Raw genomic sequence first — 9,650 nt, 5'->3', positions numbered from 1 at the left:
AATTCCCTATTTGATACTATTGAACGTTTTTAGATAATTCCAAGCAAAACGTTCATGTTGTTTTTAATTTTATTCACATGGGTGTTGTTTGTACTTTGACTTTAGCAGTTAAACCTATCGACTGATAATGACGTCAATGTGACGCAATACCCATAACTGTTTTACCAAATCTTAGTATATGTACTTTTGAGTTATCTAAACTGACAACTTGCTACAAAAAAAGATTGAAACGTAAAAAAGTTAAAACTAAATCATACAGCGTTTCTGGCAGTGTTGCTTCAGCTAATTTTTTCTCTTTTTTGTTCCTCAGTAGCATTGTTTAATCTGGATGGCGTTGGATTCCAATGCAACAACCAGGGCAATTGTAGCAACTTGGATGACGCTGGATGCAGATTTCAGATGAAGAAAGTCTTTCCATCGCTGGACTCAACATGGGTCAAGTAAAATTGGGTTGTTTAAACTGTTTTGTAGTCTATGCCTCACAAGGCAGTGTTTCTCAACTGGTGGTTCATGATGACTTTTTAGGTGCTCCACTGAACGTTCACTGCGTATTACATATGTGAAGAATGGTCAAAATGTTAATGGTTGATAATTTGATCTCACTTTTGGAAACAAAAAATGCTTGTTGAGTATGCTTACTTTAATCTTGCTCGAAAATGAAAACGTCCACCATACTATTTTTACTGGACCGGTAGTCGATGTCCTAGACTAAAACGAGTTGAAAACGACTGCCATAAGGAAATGATTGGGAGACGGCTTTGATACCGTATGACGCCTTTAATAGCCCTGTCGTGCTATGGTTTATATACGAGTATGTCGTGATCGCTGGTCTACATGAACGCATTAGGACTGATTCCAGTAATGAATGTATGTTTAGATACGATGCATAAAATTGTACCACAGGCTATGGGAATCCCTGGCATGTTTGTTAAACACGACGTGATATATACAAATAACCGATGTAATATCATACAATATAGACTCTATTTTTAGCTTTTATATTTGATTCAAATTTAACGTTAAAAAGTAGTAAAACGTTCATCAGAAAAATTAGTTATCTAATGTTAGAATTAAACGCAGAAACTTAACGTAGCGTGCTGAACCGAGGCTAATCGCACGATTTTTGTGCGTGCTGTGATAAACTGCAACTGTGATGCAACAATGTCTGAGCGGTTGAATAGAAAAACCCTTCCTGTTGCAACAATTACTACGCGTACCATGGATTGCCGTCCCTTTACCCAAACTAAAAGAAGGAACGCTACTATTGATCAATAATAGCGTCCTTTATATAGTTTGGATAATTTTTTATTTTTTTATTTTTTTTACTTTTTTTAAAATGAATACCAGAGACTTTTACCTAAAAGTGTTTCACCTTTGACCTCTTCAAACTTTTTCAGATCCTGCAAGATTTCGTGTTGCCACGGTAACGACTGCAACAACCGCACAGTGGCGCAGATCCAGGCATCTCAATCCGATACACCACCTACGATCAGCACACTAGGTGGCGCTGCAAGCACCACTACAAAAGGAAAAGCTGAAAAACTGAAGCTGTCGACAGCTCTTCACGTCATCGTGATGTCATACTGCTTGATGAAATATTTTAAGTAAAAACGTTACGCACACATTTTAACCCAAGTTTTTGAAAACTTGTAAAGTTTGTCGAATGTTTGTTTTAGGCGGTCTTAAATTTTGACTGAGTTTTTTCTGTTTTTAGTACTTGTTTAAAGAACTCTAAACTTCGACTGCCTTTGTTGCTGCTTTACTTTATTAGAAAACTGAAAAATATTTCAAGTGTAGTATTTAATTAAGTATATCCCGTATGTATATTGTGAACGAGAAAGTTTGACTGTAAGCGCATGCTGGTGTCAACACACAATACAGAAAATGTCGACTTATACCCTTTGTTTTTCTGCATTTATTAATTTCGTGCAGTTCAGCGTTAATACAGGCTTGGTCTGAACATGTGCAAAAAAGGGTAAGTTGGAAGTTTAATAATGTTGACAAAATCTTGGGGGTCAAAGATAGGATTAAAATGCTGTTAACTGTTATGCGCAACCGCTTTTTATCACCAAACACGAAAACATGATACAAAAGACTCATGAGATTATTTCGCGTTTTACGAATTACTGTTTTGCATATCTTCACCAAATACGCGTATGTTATTCAGTCGAGGGTTCAACTGACGTTTAATAGACTATTCTTGCTGTGGTAAATCATAATGAGTTCGACAGGCTAGCAGCTAGCGTAAATGATACTTCCTTTAACAAAATCCCGCGGCCGAACTGTCAATGCCAAGTATTGTTTTTCATCAAAAATCGGCTCCTATTACTTTCAAATTTGAGATAGATATCCCAAGGAAGGATGCAATTACCTCTTCCTTCCTAAAAATCCTTGAAAAAACTCTATTGAAAAATACTAAAATTACCCGATCACCATAGAGGAGCATGCAACAGAACAATTAGACTCGATGATTCTGTGGCATTCTGTTTCCCGTGTATTGTGGTCGCAATGAATTCATTTGCATTTGCATTACGTTTTTGGTGTTTTAGAAGCAGTGGCATTCTAAGCTTAATGTGTGGCACAACAGTTCGAACATTTTTGGTACTTACGTAAGACTGAGTTTAACGCAAGTAATCTTTAGCATGTCATTTCTATATAGTAGAAAATTATGATTGTTTCTCGTAGGGTTGTGGTCCTTAAGCGGTGCAAATTTCGCAAATTACAAGTCCATGGAACCTAAATTGTTGTTTTCAATTTACTCAAATATATAGATTATAAATCTGAGTATTTAGTCACAAAGTATTTTTGTATTGATTAAAGACGATGATTGCTAAAGTAGGGCACAAAACATTGTCTTAAAAAATTCAAAACTTGGCAATTACCTAAGTGAGAAAGGATACCATAAAAGTTGTAAGTCGCTGTATTAGAATATAAAAGACATTAGTGTTTGTATAACTAACCTTAAATGCGACGTGGCTAGCTAGGGTAGTAAGGTTTCCCTATAAGGGTAAAAGGTTTCAGGTTTCGGTGCGGTTGGTTTGGCGTTTTACCGCATTTCCTGCTCATATATAACGCTATTGTTGGCTATAGACGGTTACATTTTGGCGCTGAACTTAGTTGGAAAGGGTATATATTAGTTAATGAGCCAACAATTAATGATATCATCGATTGATCTTGGCCAACTCCTTAATACAGACATATGACATTGTTTACTGTGAATAATAAAAAACATCTAGAGTTAATTGGGCGGGATTTTTATTTTTTTATTTTTTTTGAAAACATTTTTTGGCGCTGCATTCAAAAGTGATGCAATTTTGCTGTTGTTAAGTTTTTCATTTGGCAGCTTTGTAAGAGTTGTAAGTTGGTCAGATTTTAGTGCTTTAAGCTTAAAATTCAAGCCTGAATTTAAAATTTGCGAGAAGTGCGTTTCGATGTGTTACAAACCGCCATACTTTATATTGAATAAATTTTTATTTAAACCTGCCAAGTTAGTTTATTCTGTCAAATTACCTTTCCTGAAAAGAATTCCGGCTTGAGCCACAAATTTTTGTGGCCTCTCAAAAATGTTTGAGAAGTTTGCACCTGTAGATCATTTTTGTGATAACTATAGTAAGGTTGGCTACTGTTGAAGTCTAAGTAATATTAATGTTATATTTAAACGTGTTTACAGACCTAAAAAAAGTATCACAGACCACGGGAAATTAGGCGCAACAACGAGTTGATACAAAATTGACAACACACAATCAATCGACACATATCAAGTACACAAACAGATGCGGTACTAAAATTGCTTTTGTTACCAGACATGCTTTGCTTTTTAAACACTTATTTGCAGTAGCAAAAACAGATAAAACCGGCAGTGAGCGGTGTAATGATCCCGAGTTTAACCCAAAGCCACAAGAAATGCCACAATTACTGCAAAAACAATCGTGCCGTACATTGGTGCCGGAAAGGCAACCCCGCTTTCAGTGGCAGGTGATGTGTTGGACGAGATTACATTATCGCTGGTTGTCACTGTAGTGTTGCCAGCTTTAACCGTTGGATCACCTCCAGTGGTCGAGCTGTTGGTTTCTGCACCAGGTCCAGCGGTTGGTACATCGGCACTGGTGGCAGGTTTGGTTTCTGCACCAACCCCAACCGTTGATGTAGCCCCATCAGTGGCAGGTTTGGTTTCTGCAAAACGCCCAACCGTTGATGTAGCCCCATCAGTGACAGATTTGGTTGCTGCACCAAGCCCAACAGTTGGTTTATCTGCACCTGTAGCTGGTTTGGTTTCTGCAATACAAATTTCCCGTAAAAATAACAACGTGAAGTTACTAGATGCTTTGACCGAACCATACACTATTTTACATACAATTTTATTGTTTTTACAGCGTGTAAAATAACACGTAATTGCATAGTAAGCTTTTGCGACTCAGCAAAAAAGAATGTTATAACATTTACTAATGCAACTTAAATACCTTTTGTCGGTTTAGGTGCATTTACTTTTAAGATTTCATCGCAGCTTGTATTTCTGCAGCAAAATCTGAAAGTGATAAACTGGGCATTACCTATAAGAGTGGGGCATTTTTTGCTCAAGTACTTATATTATAGTTATGCACTGAATAGGCAAAATTGAGTTAGGACCGACATCGAATCTCATCAAGGCATTCAGCCGAAATCGATTATGTTTTTAAAAATAGCCGATATAGCGGAATAAATTTCGGCAAACCGAATATTCAGTACATCACTAATTTCTATACCATATATACCACCTTTTAACACTATATTTTTAAAATTAACATATTGTATAAGCTAGGTTAATGACTCCAATTAGGCCAGCGACTAGATTGAAAAATTATGTGCATTGTCTGCTTTATAACTAAGCACCTCAAGTTAAGACTACAAAATCTATATTCACTAACGAGTTGCTTTTTTTGTTTTACCTGCCCCACTTTTTCTTGGATTGAGCCATGCAGATTTGTTTCCTGCTGGATGTTAGCTTGTAAATAAGCTGTACTGCCGCAAGTATTTCCGAAATATCGGAAGTATTTTCTGGTTTTGGAAACTCTAAATATAACGTACAGGCTTTTAAAAAGTTAAGTAAGATTAAAAACAGATATAACAGCAATCATGCGCAACGTATCGGCAAAATTGTCAAATAGGTGCTATTTGCCCCAAGCCCTTATTTTGGGCGTTTCCCGGCAAACTGTAATTATATTTAATATATTGCAACGCCTCTAAGTTAAGGTACAACTCACCTGAATCGTTGTAATATTTCTGAGCTGTTTCGATGCGACATTCAGATGCATTAAACGGCCCTTCACCAAAGTCACACGCCTCCAAAAAAGACCCGGTGGTAGGCTGGACTTCAGTATCATTGCAGAGCCTATGTTTGGGGAAGTTGTAAGGCCATGGTAAAGTATATTTGCCTGATGCGCATGGTGGCCTACAGGATGCGCCAGCAAGAAAAATGCTCATAAGAATGACAGCTTTCCCGAAAACACGCATTTTGCTACCGTAAATACCTTTAAAATCAATTACTCCAGTAAAAAAATGGGCTTTTTTTCTGCAAAAAATATCTTGGGTTTATTAAGCAAAACTCTGCAATAAACCAAAAAAAATCTCAGTCAGTACAGCATTTACGTTTGAACTCAATTTAGGTTTGATTTTATACAGCGAGTTAATTCACTTAAATCTTTTCCCGTTATGAAATTCTTAGTTTGCGATTGATTGGGTTTTAAACTTGCGCCTAGGAACTGTAATGTATATTGCGCCACCTTGTGACTCTTTCTGCACATTGTGAATTTGAGAATCTTAGTGACTCATTAATCCGGGATAGAGTGGTTTGTGGAATTTCTGACGACAAGGTTCGTGAAGTTCTTTTAAAAGAAGTTGACCTGACCCTAGAAAAATGTCTTTCTATTTGTCGTTCAAATGAAGTAGTTAAACTACAAGCTGCTGTAATTAGGAGCCAAGAGAATAACGTGTGGGTTGTCAATAATCAACAATTAACCCCGGGGACAAGTCGTTTCAGGTCCAACAAAAGGAACCTGCGGTGTGAAGGATGTGCTTTAATTCACGCTTCAGGTGCATGTTCAGCCCGGGGGAAACCTTGTTTCCATTGTGGAAAACTTGGCCACTACTCAAGATGTTGTAGCAACCGAAGAGTCAATGAAGTGAAGGAAACTTCTTTTCACGTTAATACAGTGAGTACCGTTGTCACTTCAAAAGATTGGTTAGTTCCATTGAGATTAAATGGAAAACAGTTTACCTGTAAAATTGACACTGGTGCCCAGGTGAACCTAATTTCGCTATCAGATATTAAAGCTATATCCAGTACACCTCGTATCGAAAGTACCAATATTGTGCTGACTGCGTTTGCCAATCATAAGATATTTGTGTATGGTGTTTGCACTTTAAATGTCACATTCCGAAACCATGCGCACGTGATGAAGTTCTTTGTTGTCCAAGCTAAAACTCAACCACTTATCGGTCTTTTTGGTGCAGAGGCGTTAATGCTTATCAATCGTGTACACGCAGTGGAGTCTATAGAGCAGTGTGGTAATCTTGTCCGCGAATACGAGGATATTTTTAATGGTCTCGGTTGTCTTCCAGATACATACTCAATAAGGTTGAACTCCAATGCCACTCCAGTCATCCATCCGAGTCGAAAAGTTCCGTATCTGCTGAAACCAAAGTTGAAAGAAGAACTTCAGAGAATGAAAGGATTGGGTGTTATAACAGAAGTGACTGAACCAACCAGATGGGTAAACTCCTTAGTAATTGTGAACAAAAAGAACGGAAAACTTCGTGTTTGTCTTGATCCCCGTGACCTCAATAAATCAATCATGCGTGAACATTACATGTTACCCACTCGGGAGGAATTAATGTCACAATTTAGTAATGCAAAGTTTTTTATCAAGTTGGATGCTGTGAGTGGTTTTTGGCAAATAAAAATTGACGAAGAAAGTTCGAAGCTTTGTACATTTAATACTCCCTTCGGAAGGTACAGGTTTTTGCGTTTACCGTTTGGCATCTCGTCCGCCCCGGAAGTATTTCATCGTGCTGTACATTCCTTGTTTGAGCACATGGACGGTGTTGACACGTCAATGGACGATATTATTGTGTGGGGCAGTTCCAAAGAAGAACATGACAGGCGACTCCATATGGTTTTGAAACAAGCTAGGAAGTCAAATTTACGATTGAATCGTGAAAAATGTGTTTTTTGTGTCAATCGTTTAACGTTCATGGGAGATGTTTTAAGTGCAGGTGGTTTGCAACCAGATCCAAAGAAGGTTCGAGCCATTGAGACGATGTCTCGACCAGCAAACAAGCGTGATGTTCAACGCTTTCTGGGCATGGTGAACTATCTTGCACGGTATATTCCCGATGTGTCAGAAAAAACTGCGCAACTTCGCTCACTGGTACATAAAGATAGTGAATGGAACTGGACCAGTAACGAAGAAAAAGCGTGGATAGAATTAAAGAGGGTAATTTCTAGCCAACCCATTCTTAAACATTTTAATCCTGTACTTCCAATAAAGGTATCCGCAGACGCCTCAAAAGAAGCTCTTGGTGCGGTATTGCTTCAGATGCATGACAAAGAGTGGTATCCTGTGTCCTACGCCTCTAGGGCAATGATTAATGCTGAAACGCGCTACGCACAAATTGAAAAGGAACTCCTTGCGGTAACATTTGCGTGTGAGCGGTTTCATCAGTTCATATATGGTCAACACATATGCATAGAAACTGATCACAAACCATTAGTTCCGTTGTTTAAAAAAAACTTAAACAATTGTCCAATAAGGGTACAACGTCTGATGATACGTCTGCATTCGTATGACTTTAATGTAATCTATACTCCAGGAAAGTTCATGCACACAGCCGATGCTTTGTCGAGAAGTGTTTCTCAAGAAACCGAAGATTTGCAATCACACGCTGATGTGGAACGTTATGTTCATTTGGTTGTGTCATCACTTCCAATCTCCTCAAATGCTATGGCGCAACTTCGTGAAGAAACTGAACGAGATCCCCAGTCAATAGACATCGTGCATTACGTTTACAATGGTTGGCCCGAACGTTCCGCAAATTGCACACCAGACTCCCAGGTATTTTGGAAAGTCCGTGATGAACTGTCCGTAAATGATGGTGTCCTGTTTAAAGGAAACAAAATAGTCATTCCCCGGAAAATGAGACGGTCAATTCTAGCTAAGCTGCATGAAGGTCATATGGGGGAAGTTAAATGCAAAGGTCGTGCCCACGAATTAGTGTATTGGCCTGGAATTAACAAGGACATATCAAATTTGGTGTCCGCATGTTCAACATGTATGCGTTACAGACCACGTTTGCAAAAAGAACCCTTGAATCCACATGAAATTCCCAAGTTTCCCTTTGAAAAAATAGGTGTTGATTTATGTTCGTATAATGGTCGGTCGTATTTAGTAGTTGTTGATTATTATTCAGGTTATCCCGATGTTTATTGTATTACCAACACTTCTAGCGATGCAGTTATTACCTGTCTTAAACAAACGTTTTCTCGCTTTGGTGTGCCGCTTAAAGTATTTAGCGACAACGGGCCACAATTTTCCTCCCGTGAATTTAGATGTTTTTCGCAATCTTGGGACTTCTGTCATTTAACATCAAGTCCCCATTTTCCGCAATCTAATGGACTTGCGGAAAGGACGGTACAAACCGTTAAAAATCTGTTAAAAAATCTGTTGCCAGTGGCCAGGACTTTGATTTGAATTTGTTAATTTATCGTAGTTCGCCTTTGCAGTGTGGTTTATCCCCGTCACAGTTGCTCATGGGAAGGCAAACCAGAAGTAATTTGCCTATTTGTGAAGAAAAGCTTAGGTGTCATAATTTGCCCAAACGCCCTTTTCATGCCGAAAAAACAGTACAAAAACGTTATTTTGATGTAGGTTCAAAACCATTAAGTGTTTTAAAGCCTGGTACCCCTGTAAAACTATTTGATTTTCTTCGCCGCACATGGACAGAGTACGGAGTTATTGACAAGGTTTTGTCACCGCGCTCCTATATCGTTCGTACTCCTGACAATGTACTTTATCGTCGTAATCGTATACATATTCGCCGCAACATTGAATCCTTATCTCAAAGGTCTTCCCTGTTGCAAACGTTACCTTTATCGCCGCATCATGTCTCTGATAATTGTGAAATTGTTCGCAACTTTAATGTTCCGTGTCGTTCCAAAAGAAAACGTAAACCGACGAGACGACTAGTTGAAGAAATGTAGACTTGTGTATTTTTCGTTTTCATACTGATGTTAGTTTTCTCCTTTTGTTTCTTTTTTTTCGTGAAGGGAAGAGACAACTTGCTGCCGCGGGTACGAGTTTATGCGGCCGTGAACATGTTTGCTACAACATATGTACTGGCGGTCGTGACATAAGTAATACTTGACATATTATATATTGGCATTTTAAAACTGCTCCAAACAGATTATGTGACACTAAAAAGAGTATTACTAGCCTAGAAAACATTTGTGTCCGACTTTTTGTACGCCTATTGAGTGCAAACAATGCGAAAATAGTTACAACATAGAATCTATATTGTAATCTATATTATAGATGGTGATGTCGTAAACAATACAGACTGATCGCTAGACTGTTCAGATCAATCTGTGCATCAACTTAGATATTAGTCTTGGCTTT

The 9,650-nt window shown here is 38.2% G+C and overlaps 1 long non-coding RNA gene across 1 annotated transcript; it reads left to right on the top strand.

The window, feature by feature from the left end:
- The first annotated feature begins 5,795 nt into the window (after positions 1–5,795).
- On the top strand, positions 5,796–6,839 carry LOC145234688 (uncharacterized). The gene is made up of 2 exons (XR_013861320.1): positions 5,796–6,188; positions 6,598–6,839. It is a non-coding gene; the product is annotated as an uncharacterized LOC145234688 (long non-coding RNA).
- The last annotated feature ends 2,811 nt before the right edge of the window (positions 6,840–9,650 follow it).

Source organism: Phallusia mammillata, chromosome 6 (genome assembly GCF_965637545.1).
Source record: "Phallusia mammillata chromosome 6, kaPhaMamm4.hap1.1, whole genome shotgun sequence".
NCBI classification, from domain to species: Eukaryota; Metazoa; Chordata; class Ascidiacea; order Phlebobranchia; family Ascidiidae; genus Phallusia; species Phallusia mammillata.
Note: the sequence above shows the minus strand (reverse complement) of the source record. Positions and strands in the feature narration are given on the sequence as shown.